The 13,717-nt window shown below is 48.2% G+C and overlaps 1 protein-coding gene and 1 pseudogene across 1 annotated transcript in view; one reads left to right on the top strand and one right to left on the bottom strand.

Moving 5' to 3' along the window:
- Positions 1-13,717, top strand: part of MAPK1 (mitogen-activated protein kinase 1) — a 103,141-nt gene that overhangs the window by 34,376 nt on the left and 55,048 nt on the right. The gene's annotated exons all lie outside the window — the stretch shown is intronic.
- LOC133752328 (small ribosomal subunit protein uS3-like) lies at positions 4,838-5,929 on the bottom strand (annotated as a pseudogene).

Here is a 13,717-nt window from a genome sequence, read left to right as displayed (position 1 = left end):
GCAGAGTGACAGAGAGTGAGGAAGTGATAGAGACAGGAGAATCTTTCTCAGGTAAGTTAGCAGGGAGCTGGATAGGAAGTGGAGCTCAAATGGGATGCCTGCCGGCAATAGCTTAACCTGTTACACCATAGTGCAGCCCTTTTGTGTCCTTTTGTAGTTCATGAATATCTTGACAGATGTGCTTTGAGACTGTGATAACATTTCCACTTAATCTGGTTATTACTGTGGAATTTGCCTAATGGCGATTTTCTGTTTACTTAACTCCTGTAAGGAAGAATGAGCTTCTCTCCATTTATTGTGACTTACATATGAGAGGTCTTCAAATAGTAAAAAATGCATACCAAGGTAAACTTACCTTGTGATCCCATTTTTCTACAGATTTTTTTGGAGGACCTTTGTAATGCTGTTGCCAAGTCGGCTGTCATTGTCTTTCCCGTTCTTACTTGGTCAGTCCTGTGGATGTGGTGGTTTCAGAATTGCTGACCCATTTCCTTGTGAGAAACAGCCTTAGCGGACTGCGGGCCTTTCCGACTGGCTTCACGGCATCCAGTTACAGCGCTGCTTTCCAGGATTTCCTCCCTGTGCTTGTTACTGTCACAGCGTGCTCCGTGCCTTGCACATCCTGATTGGTTTCACTTTTAGTTTTTGGGTTTATTTTTTAAAGATTTGTTTGTTTATTTGAAAGGCGCAGTTGCAGAGACGCAGAGGCACAGAGAGAGAGATTCCATCTGCTGGTTCACTCCCCACATTTCTGCAGCAACGGGAGCCAGGAGCTTCATCTGGGTCTCACATGCGGGTGCAGGGGCCCAAGCATGTGGGCCATCTTCTGCTTTCCCAGGCACATCAGCAGGGAGCTGGATCGGAAGTGGAGCAGCCCCGGCCCTGGTTTTACTTGTTTGAATGTGTGGTCTTTGACCAGGGTTCTGCAGAACTCTACAGAAATGTGAATCAGAGGAGTTTCCGCCTCCCCTGCACCTCCGCCCTTTGCTCCTTTCCACCCGTCCTGACTGGCCCCTGGTAGCCAGTCTCCAGTCTCCAGTCTCCTTCCTGCCTGTGTGTGTTTTGTACATAGAAGCAGATGTATGAGTATTTTGTGATTATTCCTTTTCTCTGCAACACACATCATAACCTAAGTCCCTTTTGGACTTTTCACTCCACAGTGTGTCTCGAAGGTCACACCATCAGTTCTTAGAGATCTTCCTGGTTCATTTTTCCAGTTACACATTGTTTTATCCTGGGGGCTACTTCAGTATATCCAACCCCCTCCATGTGTGATGTGTGGATATTCACAATGTTTGCAGTACTCTGCAGTGAATACCTTGGACCACGTGTGTATTTGTCATTGCACGTTTATCTCCAGAGTGTTCTTGTGAGCGGGGTGACTGATCTACAGAGAGATGCACATATATAGTTTCCTTAGCTGTTGCCAAATTCCCCCAGAAGGGTTGTGCTGTTGGCATTCTCACCAGCGATGCGTGAGGGCTCCTTGCGTGTAACACTTCACATACGTGTGGTGGTTACCAGTTTCTGTTGAGGATCTTCCCTTTTCTTGTCTACTTCCTCTTCATGACGGGTTATAGAAACTTTCAACTGCAGAAACTTTTTAATGGAAAGAAGTGGCATTAGTTTTCCAGAGCTAACTGGAGACTTTCTTGCTGGCGTTTGGGAGTGATAATTATGGGTTCCATTTTTCTGCTTTACTTAGTTTAGCGTCTGTTGTGTACCATCCTGCCACCTGCTTAGTTGAGCAGGCCGCTCTTTCCAGTCTAGGTAGCAATGCTGAGGCCTCCAGGTGACCATTTCCCCCGTCTTGGAGTCAGTGTGCACGTGTCTGAGGCAGCTGTGCAGTATTTCTGACAGGAAGGCGGTTCTTACTCACCACCCCTTCATGTTTCAGTGAGTGGTCAGCCATCTGAGCATCTCCCCTTGACCTGTCATTGGCAGGGGCGCCTTGGGAAGTGGGCGCCTGCTTTGCAGCCCTCTGCCCTTACGGTTTTCTCAGTGGGCTGGTCCTTGTTGGCCGCACTCTGGATTCTGTCTGCTGACCACTCCACAGACCAGATTCTCCGTCCTCTTGATCTGCCAGTCTTTGGTGTCTGTTGTCTGGTTTGCTCACAGGCTTGAGAAGGTCCCCTGTCATGACTGACATCAGTAAGCATCTCTGGATTCTGATTTCCGCTGCATCTTCACCATGGTCAGCTTTGCCTGTTAGGATCTCTTCCTCACCTTGCTGTGTCTGCTTTGTAGTCACGTCTTCTACCTTTACACCTGCTCTCCCGCTCCCACGCCCCTTTACAGAACACGTTTGCCTCTTGTTTCAGGCTTATTCTGGGGAAAATTACCTGAATAGCAGCTAGGACCTTCCACATGGGTAGCATACTTTGGGGAATAGTACAGTTTCTGTCTGCCTGAGTTTCTTCTTCTATAAAGTAGGAACTGTGTTCCATAGAAGATGGTTTTTCTAAACTTAGCACTAGTGCCAGAGACCATGATCGTTGGATTACTGAGTTGCTTTTTTATTTTGTTACCTGCTCCTGGTCCAGAGGTACATGGAGCTGCCCGTGCTGCTACACTTGAATGCTTGTTCTTAGTCTTTGTTGATATCACTAACAGCAGCTCACTGCTAACTAGACTCACTTGGATTGTTGTAAAATTCTTTTTCTTTTCTTTTTTTTTTTTTTTATTATTTACTTACTTGAGAGGAAAAGACAGATCTTCCATCTACTGGTTCACTCCGCAAATGGTCCCCGTGGGTGTCACGGGCCAATAAGTGTGCTGTGTTCCCAAGCACATTAGCAGAGAGCTAGATCTGAAGTGGAGTAGCTGGGGCTTGAATCTGGGTTCAAAGATTTAGGATGCCCGGGTAAGGGGCAGCAGCTTAGCCCTTTGTGCCACCTTGTAAAGTTCTTCAGCATGGAGGAGGGAGGGCTGAGGAAGGAAGTGGGGGGTTATCACTAAGTAGGTGGCCTGTCTACTTCCTCGGGACCGACATTTCTGTCTCACAACAAGTTGGGAGCACAGCTGGCACAGGGTTACTTGGAGTTCTGCTTTGGACTGGAGACTTCCTGTGGTGTAGAATACCGAGTGTGGCTGTGCTTCAAATAAAGACGCTTGGCTGTGGGTTTGAAAGCATGGTGGATTGTCAGGATATCTTAGATCTAGTGAAACAAGACTTATTTTTCCTATTCATGAGGAGACAAACGTTAGTTTTTCTTTTAATAATTTGTGTCCTTCAGTCCGCCAAAGCTTTGTGAAACCTCTGCTGAATGTAGGTTGCTGCAAGTCCTTGTTTCTGTCTGTGTCCACACATACGTGTGCACAAACCTTTGTGCATAGTAAATGTTTGGGTTTGTTAGGCTCATGTTCAAAAGAAGCCTGCGTATGGAACAGGACAATCTTCTTTTTGTCAGTTGGCCAGCACTGTGAGAGCACACAGGTAGGCCATGGCTGAGCGAGCACTAAGACTCAGACCTCCTGATGTAAAGTCTGGTCCTTTTCTGATATTACTTCCTTTTTAGAGTATCCCATGAAAAATGTAGTAAGATGATAATAAAATAATTTTTAAAAGACCACATCACCATTTCTGGAAGGCCGCTGTCTTTCAGCCTGTGTCTGCTGTGTCTGTAACCCTCACAGCCCTTCATCTTTCCTGATTTTTCGGCCAAGCCTAGGGCCACTTGAGGTGTTAGAGTGAAAGGCTAGGGGTGGAATAAGAACTGTCCCTGGGTCTTTGGCCTCTGTCTTGTTACTGAAGAGACTGAAAGGTTCAGGTGCAGCTACCAAGTCTGCTGGAGCCCTGTGCTCTCCACAGCACCTTGTCCTGGGCGACCACATCCACATCACTGACATCGGAGTCTGAGCCCTGGTCCCTGTGGTGTATCGGAGCACTGACTCTTCACGTTTCAAAAAGTAGGGGTAAATACAGAACAGCCACGACTGCTGGTTTCATTGCTGAAACTTTCATTTGCTCACTTAATGGTTTGCACCCTCTAAAAAACCTTTGCACTGGCTTTCTTGGTTGTGAATTGGGGAAGAACAAAGCTGAAGTCAGGAATCCATTTTCTGTTAAAGCACTCATTAGCACGTCTACCTGTCTATTTTTGGAACATTAATTTGGATCAGTTTAACTAACTTAGCATCTGATGACAAGTTAATTTTTATCTGTGAAATGAAGTACTGTAGTTTTGTGTTCAGATAATTAAAGTTCACCAAAGTGGGTAGCTTAGAGAACAGCTTAATAGCGTTCTCTAAAAATAACCCATTCACAGTTGATAGGTGGCACTTTAGTTGCCTAACAGTGTGTAAGGTAAATGGTGCTCGTGCGGGATAGACGTCTGCTTTATGTGACAGCCTTCCTCGTCCACACATGTTATTGCGCCTCTGCTCCGAGATCTGGCTGTGGTCACAGGAGGATGGGCAGAAAGCCTGCTCGGAGCAGGAGTGTTGTGTCACAGTTGTGGAAGGCTGGATCCTACTGATCCTACTGCCGTTACCCAAAGCCTGCTTGCAGCATTTTCCCTGGAATTGCCTTCTCTGTGCTTTATGAACTTGGGAAAGAAAATCAATCACAAATTTTTTTTTTAAGCAAAACTCAAATTTTTAAAAACCATATTTTTGAAGTATAATTTACGTGTTGTAAGGTTCATCTTTTGTATGTGTACAGTTAAGTGAAATCTTGACAAATGTATATATAAGGGGACATCAAAAAGGTCATGGAAAAATTGACGGATAAATTTATTTTGGTGTAAGACATTTTTGATGTCCAAAACACTTTCTTCAAAATACTCGTTTTTCACAAACTTTTTTTTTTCTTTGTACAAGATTTTATTAAAGATCTTTACAAGGTAACATCCAGACTCCATACAGCTGCCAAGGAGACCCTGTTATGCTGTGGGGCTGGCTGGGGCATGGCAGATGGCTCTGGCTTCCCATTTTCTGCTCCAAGATGGGGGTGGTGGACAGGATCTCATCTTTGGGTCCACAGTGCTCACGTGGTCAGGCAGGGGCTCCTTGGGGCCAGTCTTACCACTTGGGTCCCAGGGCAGCATGATCTTCACCTTGATGCACAGCACACCCTATCTGAGCAGCACATGGCGCACAGCGGTGTCAACATAGTAGTTAACAGGGTCCCTGCTGTGGATCCTCAGGCTGTCCACAAACTTCATGGACTTAGCCCTTTGTCCTCGCAGCTTCCCAGACACCAGGAGCTCACAGCCCTTCGCTCTGCTCTCCGTGGTGAACTGCAACACACCTCCACACAGCAAGCCCTCCTAGGAGTTAGTAACGCAGAGCCTCTGCCTGGGCAGTGACACACAGGCCCCTCGTGGCCGCCTTTTCAGCATAAGGCTCTACTGAACGACGGCAGTCAATTCCCGGATTTGCCAGCCTTTCTCACAGAGGACGCTCTGTGTCCTGGTGGCTAAAATAATGATTTCGGGGCCATGCTGTGGTGCAGCGGGTTAACGCCCTGGCCTGAGCGCTGCCATCCCATATGGGCACTGGTTCATGTCCTGGCTGCTCTATTTCCCATCCAACTCTCTGCTATGGCCTGGGATAGCAGTAGAAGATGGCCCGAGTCCTTGGGCCCCTGCACCCACGTAGGAGACCAGGAGCTCCTGGCTCCTGGCATCGGATCAGTGCAGCTCCGGCCGTTGCGGCCAATTGGAGAATGAACCATAGGATGGAAGACCCCTCCCTCCCTCCCTCCCTCTCTCTCTGCCACTCCTCTGTGTAACTGCGACTTTCCAATAAATAAATAAATAAATCTTAAAAAACAATAAAATAATGACTTCTGTCCTGGTTGGTGTAACTCGGACCTCAGCTCCAGAGTAGCCATCTTCACCAGCTCCCGGGTGAGAAACTCGTTCAGCTCATCTTTGAAGATGCCATCAGCAACAAACTTCCTCTTCTTGGAAATTTGTACCGCCATCTTGCCACCGCACGCAGCCGAAAGGAAAGGTTTCACGAATTTTTGGAAGACCTCCTGTGTGCATAGATTTCAAAATTATTTTGCACCAAGTTAAACTTAAATTTTAATACCACAGCAAAGACACTGAAGGATTGCATCACCTCAGATGGTTGTCTGTGTACCTTTGCGGTCAGACGGAGCCTCGGGCAAGCAGAGACCAGCTTCCTGTCACTATTGGTTAGGTTTAACTTCGGCAGAATTTCATAGAAATGGAATAAAGTAGGTGTTCTTTGTGTCTGAAGCCTTTAGCTTCATATAGTGTTCTTTAGATTCGTCTTTGTTTCCTATACCAGTAGTGCTTCTCTGTTGTTGCTGAGGACTGTTCCACTGTATGGGTATCCCACAGTTTGGTTACCCTGTATTTTTTCATTAAAAAGTGGGTTTTTTTGTTTTGTTTTGTTTTTAATAATTTGAGAGGCCGAGAGAGTGCTCCAATCTGCTGGTTCATTTCCTAGATGCCCTCAATAGGCATCTAGGAAATGAACCAGCTGAGCTGGGACCACACTAAGCTAGGAGCCAGAAACTCAAACCAGGTCTCCCACAAGGGTGGCAGGAACCCAGGTGGTGGACCCAGCACCTCTGTCTCCCAGGGTCTGATTAGCAGGAAGACAGAGCTGGGATCAAGCCTAGGTGCTCCCACTTGGGAGGCAAGCTTCCTAAGCACCAGGCTGAAAGCTGCCCTGCCCTTCCCTGTTTTGTTTTTGTTTTTTTCTTTGAGAGGGGAAGAGACAGAATTCCCACCTGTTGGTTCCCTCCACTAAAAATACCCACAGCAGCCAGAGGGGGCCAAAGCTAGGACTCTTACCTTTTTTTAAGATTTATTTGTATTTACCTAAAAGGCAGAGTTTTCAGAGAGAGAGAGAGAGCTAGACATCTTCCATCTGCTGGCCAGGATCCTGGAAGTCCATCCAGGTCCCCCACGGGGTGGCCTGGGCCTGAGTTCTTGGGCCATGTTCTTCGCTTTCTCAGGCAGAGAGCTGGTTGGGAAGTAGAGCAGCCACTTGAACTGGTGTTGAAGCACTGTGCCACAATGCTGGCACTTTGACCTTTGATTTTTTTCTTTTTTGAGAATTATTTATTTTTTGAAAGGCAGAGTCACAGAGAGGGAGAGCCAGAGTGGGGGAGAGAGATCTTCATTTGCTGGTTCACTCCCCAAATGACTACAACGGCTAGACCTGGGCCAGTCCAAAGTCATGAGCTTCTTCCTGGTCTCCCACATGGGTGCAGGGGCCCAAGAACTTGGGCCATCTTCTGCTTTCCCAGGTGCATTAGCAGGGAGGTGGATCAGAAGTGGAGCAGCAGCCAGCGCCGTGGCTTAACAAGCTAATCCTCCACCTTGCGGCGCCAGCACACCGGGTTCTAGTCCTGGTTGGGGTGCCGGATTCTATCCCGGTTGCCCCTCTTCCAGGCCAGCTCTCTGCTATGGCCCAGGAAGGCAGTGGAGGATGGCCCAAGTCCTTGGGCCCTGCACCTGCATAGGAGACCAGGAGAAGCACCTGGCTCCTGGCTTCGGATCGGCACGATGCGCCGGCCGCAGCAGCCATTGGAGGGTGAACCAATGGCAAAAAGGAAGACCTTTCTCTCTGTCTCTCTCTCTCTCTCACTATCCACTCTGCCTGTCAAAAAAAAAAAAAAAAAAAAAAAAAAAGTGGAGCAGCAGCCGGGACGTGAAGTGGTAACCATATGGGATGTCAGCATCACAGGTGGTGACTCTACTCACTACGCTACAATGATGAACATTTTCATTGTTCCAAGTTTGGGGATGTTATGAATAAATGACATTTGTATACATGTCCATGGACATATGTTTTCATTTGTTTTGGGTAACTACCTAGGCTTAGAATTGCTGGCTTGTATGGAAAGTGTATTTTTCAGGAAATACTGAACTGTTTCCTGTAGTGTGTGTAACATTTTGCTGTCCTAATTGCGAAATGTAGTGGTTTCAGCTTTTCTGTGTCCTCGCCCAAAACTCTGTATGGTCAGTCATTTTTATTTTAGCTGCTCCAATGGCTTATGGTTTTAATTTCTGTGTCACATTTTCTGTGTGTTGATACACAGAAAGTCTATTCTTACCTTTCGCCTATCTTGAATGTTGAGTTGCCTGCCATTTCATTTCGAGGTTCTGCGAGTTCTTCATATACTCTAACTCCAAGCCCTGCGTGTGGCCCCCACTCCTGCTCACTCACCTTGTCACTCCCGGATCTCCTGTGTCCCCTGCCAGCGCTCTGGCACACTCTTCAGAGAGGCAGTGGTTTTTCTCTTTTTTTTGTTTTCACTTGGGAGTGCGGCTGGCTCGTCGTGCCCTTGGGCTGGGGTCCCAAGCTCCTGCAGTGGGTAGGATGCTTTTCCACGGTGCCAGCCTGCTTAAGATGCCAGTCATGTGCTTGTTGCTTGGTCCACACTGCTGTCGCCCATCTCTTGCTGGTTCTATGGCCGTGCTTTGAAAGGTTCCCCCCCCCCCCCTTACAGTTCAGTTCCCATCTTAGCTGGAGAGATCTTTTAAAGATATAAATTAGGTGCTTTTATTCCAGGGTTTGGACTAACTGCCAGCTCACTGCCTGTATCTTTATTCTTGATGAAAGCCATGGCCTCTCTGCTTGGTGCACTCTAGCTAGCCACACTGCCTTCCGAGGGTCCGCAAGTGCTCCAGCTTCACCCCCACACCGCTGTAGTAGAAAGCTTGCCTCCTTGGCCAGCCCTCGACCCTGCCAACTCCTGCTCCCCTTCAGGTCGGCAGTAGATGTCTCTAATTTCCTTGGAGAGGAAGAACTAAGGCCCCTGTTGTCTTTAACAGCACTGATTTGTATTATTTGCATTTTCCTTAACATCTACTGTAAATGCATCTATCTATAATGGTATCCTATTTATATATCAACAGTTAGGTCTCTTTATTTGTCCCTCATGAAGTTCATGAGGTAAGTAGATTTCACTGCTGTACACAGTGCCTAATGCAGTGCAGATAATTAATATTTGATAAAGGGACTTTAATATCTGAATTTCTTTAAAGATTCATAATCTTTAAATATTTCTTCTTCTTCTTCTTCTTCTTCTTTTTTTTTTTTTTTTTTTTTTTGGACAGGCTGAGTTAGAGAGAAAGGTCTTCCCTCCACTGGTTCACTCCCTAAATGGCGTCAATGGCCGGCGCTTCGCCGATCCAAAGCCAGGAGCCAGGTGCTTCTTCCTGGTCTCCCATGGGGTGCAGGGCCCAAGCACTCGGGCCGTCCTCCACTGCACTCCCTGGCCACAGCAGAGAGCTGGCCTGGAAGAGGAGCAACTGGAACAAAATCCGGCACCCTGACCAGGACTAGAACCCGGGGTGCCGGCGCCGCAGGCAGAGGATTAACCTAGTGAGCTGCAGCGCCGGCCTAAATATTTCGTCTTTAAATAGTTCTGGGTCATTTTTTTAAAAAAAAAAGATTTACTTTAAAAAAAAAAAAGATTTATTTGAAAGGCAGAGTTACAGAGAAAAGGTAGAGACAGATCTCCCATCCCCTGGTTCAGTGGGTGCAGGGGCCCAAGAACTTGAGCCATCCTCCACTGCTTTCCCAGGCGCATTAGCAGCAAGCTGGATCAGAACTGGAGCAGCTGGGACTCAAACTGGTGCCCATATGGGGTACTGGCCCCTACTTATTTGAAAGGCAGAGTTATGGAAGAGACAGATCCTCCATCTGCTGGTTCACTCCCCCAACGCCCACAATGGCTGGAGCTGGGCCATTGTCTTTCCTAGGCGTATCAGCAGGGAGCTGGATTGAAAGTGGGGATGCCAGGATTCCATGCCCACACAGGATGCTGGCCCCTGATACCTGAATATTTTTAAGTTACTCTGTGTGTCTTCTTCAGGATCCCAAACTGACACACATGCCTTTCCCTTGAATATAGACTTCTGTACAAGTTTCCTGTCTCTAACATTTCTACTGAATCTGTAAATTGTCCTGAGAGTTCTCAGTATTTTTTGTGTTTTGGATCCTTTAGGCCAGGGTTGGAGAAACTTGAAGCCTTTTTTCCACCAAGGACCCTTTAGATTTGTTTGTGTGTGTGTATTATTTATTTGAAAGAGTTACAGAGGTAGAGACAAAGAGAGGTCTTCCATCTACTGGTTCACTCCCCAAATGGCCACAGTGGCCGGAACTGAGCTGATCCGAAGCTAAGAGCTTTTTCTGGGTCTCCCACTTGGGTGTAGGGGCTCAAGGGAGTTGGGCCATCTTCCACTGCTTTCCCATGCCATAGCAGAGAGCTGGATCAGAAGAGGAGCAGCCGAGGCTCGAACCGGTGCCCATACGGGATGCTGGCGCCTAAGGCTCTGGCCCCTACACTAATAGAAAAATTTTTTTAAGATTTTATTTATTTATTTGAGAGAGTTAGACAGTGAGAGGGAGAGACAGAGAGAAAGGTCTTCCTTCCGTTGATTCACTCCCCAAATGGCCCCAATGGCCAGAGCTGTGCCGATCCGAAGCCAGGAGCCAGGTGCCTCTTCCTGGTCTCCCATGTGGGTGGAAGGGTCCAAGGAGTTGGGCCATCTTCCACTGCTTTCCCAGGCCACAGCAGAGAGCTGGATTGGAAGAGGAGCAGCCAGAACTAGAACTGGCGCCCATATGGGATGCTAGCGCCGCACGTGGAGGATTAACCTGTGTCATGGCACCAGCCCCACTGATTAAAGAAATTTTAAAATCAAGAAAAGAAATCTTTAATATGTGCTTCTTTATTAATGCTTTACAATAGCAGTGTCAGGCTGCAGGTGGCAGCTGCTGTGTACTCAGAGAAGGGATGATTATAAAAGCTTTGAGAATTACAGGTGTGATCTTCTCATTGGTCGTCCTGTTTCTGGGTTCAGCCTCTCTCAGTCAGTCCTGGCCTGTACCTCTGTTACTGCATTCACTTAGTATTATCAAGATTCAGATTTCTCACTCTGATGTCAGCTTTTGCTCTCCCTCAGAACAGACTGTGAACTCCAGCCACGTTCAGCTGTCCAGCCCTTGTACTCAGTCTCCTATGGTTGGCACCTACAGCTCTTCCCTGCTGCAGTCCTGGTGTTTCTCATGGACTGCCTGCGGAACTCCTTTCTGCATTTTAAGGCACTGTGGAAATCCTGCCTTCTGAAAGAGAAGTCCACAGTTTTTTAAGATTTTATTTATTTGAAAGAGCTACAGCCAGAGAGAGGGAGAGTCAGAGAGGTCTTCCATCTGCTGGTTCACTCCCCAAACTGCTGCAACCACTAGAGCTGGGCTGATCTGAAGCCAGGAGCTTCTTCCAAGTCTCCCATGCGGGTGCAGGGGCCCAAGCTCTTGGGCCATGTTCCATTGCCCTCCAAGGCCATAGCAGAGAGCTGAATCGGAAGAGGAGCAGCAGGGACATGAACTGGTACCCCTTTGGGTTGCTGGTTGCCACAGGCAGCTTTACCCACTACACCCCAGCATAGGCCCCAGGTCTGTAGATATTAACATGGCAATACTTGACTTGTAAGAAGCAGTTAATAAACCACAGCTGTGGGGCCGGCGCTGTGGCATAGTGGGTAAGGCCGCTGCCTGCGGTGCCGGCATCCCACATGGGCACTGGTTCAAGGCCCGGCTGCTCCACTTCTGATCCAGCTCTCTGCTGTGGCTTGGGAAAGCTGCGGAAGATGGCCCAAGTCCTTGGGCCCCTGCACCCACGTGGGAGATCTGGAAGAAGCTCCTGGCTTCTAGCTTCGGATCAGTGCAGCTCTGGCTGTTGCGGCCAGTTGGGAAGTGAAACAACGTATGGAAGACTCTCTCTCTCTCTGTGTCTCTCTGCCTCTCCTCCTCTCTCTGTGTAACTCTTACTTTCAAATAAATAAGTAAATCTTTTTAAAAAATCACAGCTGTTACTCAGTGAGAACTGTTCACAAAACTCCTTTTCAGTGTTACCTCTGTCACGGGAGTAGAGATCAGGAAGGTGAGGACCAGGGACGTGCTCTTCGGAGCCTCCGACAATGAATGAGACGACGGTCACACAGACAGTAAATATAAGAGCAAAAGTTTATTATAGGAAAGTACACTTTAAAAAAAAGATTTGTTTGTTTATTTGGGTTACAGAGAGATCTATCCGCTGGTTCACTCCCCAAGCGGCTGCAACAACCAGGGCTGGGTCAGACCGAAGCCAGGAGCTTCATCTGGATCTCTTGACCTGCTATGCCACAGTACCGGCCCCCAAAAGTACACTTCTAAGAGAGTAGAAGCGGGCCAAGAATCAGAGCTCGGATTGAGGCTGAAACTTGAGGCCCTGCGTGTGAAAAGTGTCTGTAGAGGTGAGGGGCTGTAGAGGTGTAGAGGTCCTCTGGCCCCTATCCTTTCCCTTACACAGCTCTGAGTGAGGGGCTGTCAAGCCTGCAGGCTCTTGTCCTCGGGTTTCCCAGTCAGCCCTCTCTCGGCCCCTGCCTCAAAGCCTTGGGTGGGGGAGGCAGACAAAGAGCCCAACCAGGAAGGAGTTTCAGAACTTGTGTTTCTCAGCCTCCTAAGTTAACCCTTAGCTGTCTCCTGCTTCCCAACTACTTCATCCCCAGTGAACGGGCTGTAAACAGTTGAACTAATACACATCTTTGAACCAAGCAGGGCATTGTATCAGCGAGAATGTGAAGTGAAATCAGTAAACGGTTGCTTAGTTCTGATCTCAGTTTGAATGTTTCTCATTTTTTTGAGCAAAAACAGTCTTTGATGTAGGGAGAAATAAGATGGGAAAGTGCTCCCTCGACCCTCTTAACAGTTGCTGCTTCTCACACAGCAGGGAATGCGGCTTTGAAAGCATTGAAAGGAGGAGGTGGGGCCGGCAGCCTCAGCTGTCAGTCATCAACAGTGGGAAGAGTCCTGCTGTGAGCCAGCCTGTCGAGAGGGCTGCTCACCCCAGTACCGCAGGCAGTGTGCGGAAGAATGGTTGCCAAGGCCACTGTTGTGGGTGGCGTGGCACGTTAAGCCACCGCCTACAATGCCTACATCCCAAATGAACACCTGATTGAGTCCTGGGTGCTCAACTTCTGATCCAACTCCCTGCTAATGTGCCTGGAAAAAGCAGTGGAAGGTGCTACAAGTGCTTGGGCCCCTGGACCTACGTGAGAAACCCATATGGAGCTCCTGGCTTTGGGCTTTGGCCTGACCCAATGTTACCAGTCACAGAGGGGAGGGTGGTTGCCGGAGTGAGTCTCGTGGGTCCTTTTCCTCAGCTTAGTATAGAAATAAAAAGCCGGGAAACAATTTGCAAAGAGGCAGAAGTGACAGAGAAAGCATCTGGTCCGAGAGGAGACCAGGCGGAGTGCCTGAGTGGGACACTGGCTTTGAGAAAGTGTCCCGGGTTCTTAAGGCATTACTTTTTTTTTTTTTTTTTTAATTGAGTCAGTCTGTGGGCATGCCCACTGGACAAGGATTTCATATACTGTGTGTTGATTGGCTTGGTGCTCATGGAGATAGCAAGGGTCTCCTGGAGACAGTCAGTCTCCTTAGGGGCTCGGCCCCCTCCTCTGCTGGCTCTGGGTGAAAGACTGCAACTGACTTGAAGCTGTGATTCAAAACCACAAGGGTCACACAAGATAGCTGCGATTTCCTAGAGCCAGTCTGAATCTCCCCAGGGGCTCAGCCTCCCCTCCGCCCCAGCACTGGGTGAAAGATTGCATCCCCCCCCCCACCCCGTGTGATTTAAAGCCTCAAGTCACTCATGCAGCACAAGAAGCTGTCAGTGAGGGGAGATGCTGGTCGGTCTGGAGACAAGTGTTCCAGCCACAGCTGACAGCTTGCTTGTGAAGGA

This window comes from Lepus europaeus, chromosome 23 (assembly GCF_033115175.1).
Source record: "Lepus europaeus isolate LE1 chromosome 23, mLepTim1.pri, whole genome shotgun sequence".
Lineage (NCBI taxonomy): Eukaryota > Metazoa > Chordata > Mammalia > Lagomorpha > Leporidae > Lepus > Lepus europaeus.
The sequence above is the reverse complement of the archived record's forward strand: the minus strand, read 5'-3'. Positions and strand labels throughout refer to the sequence as shown.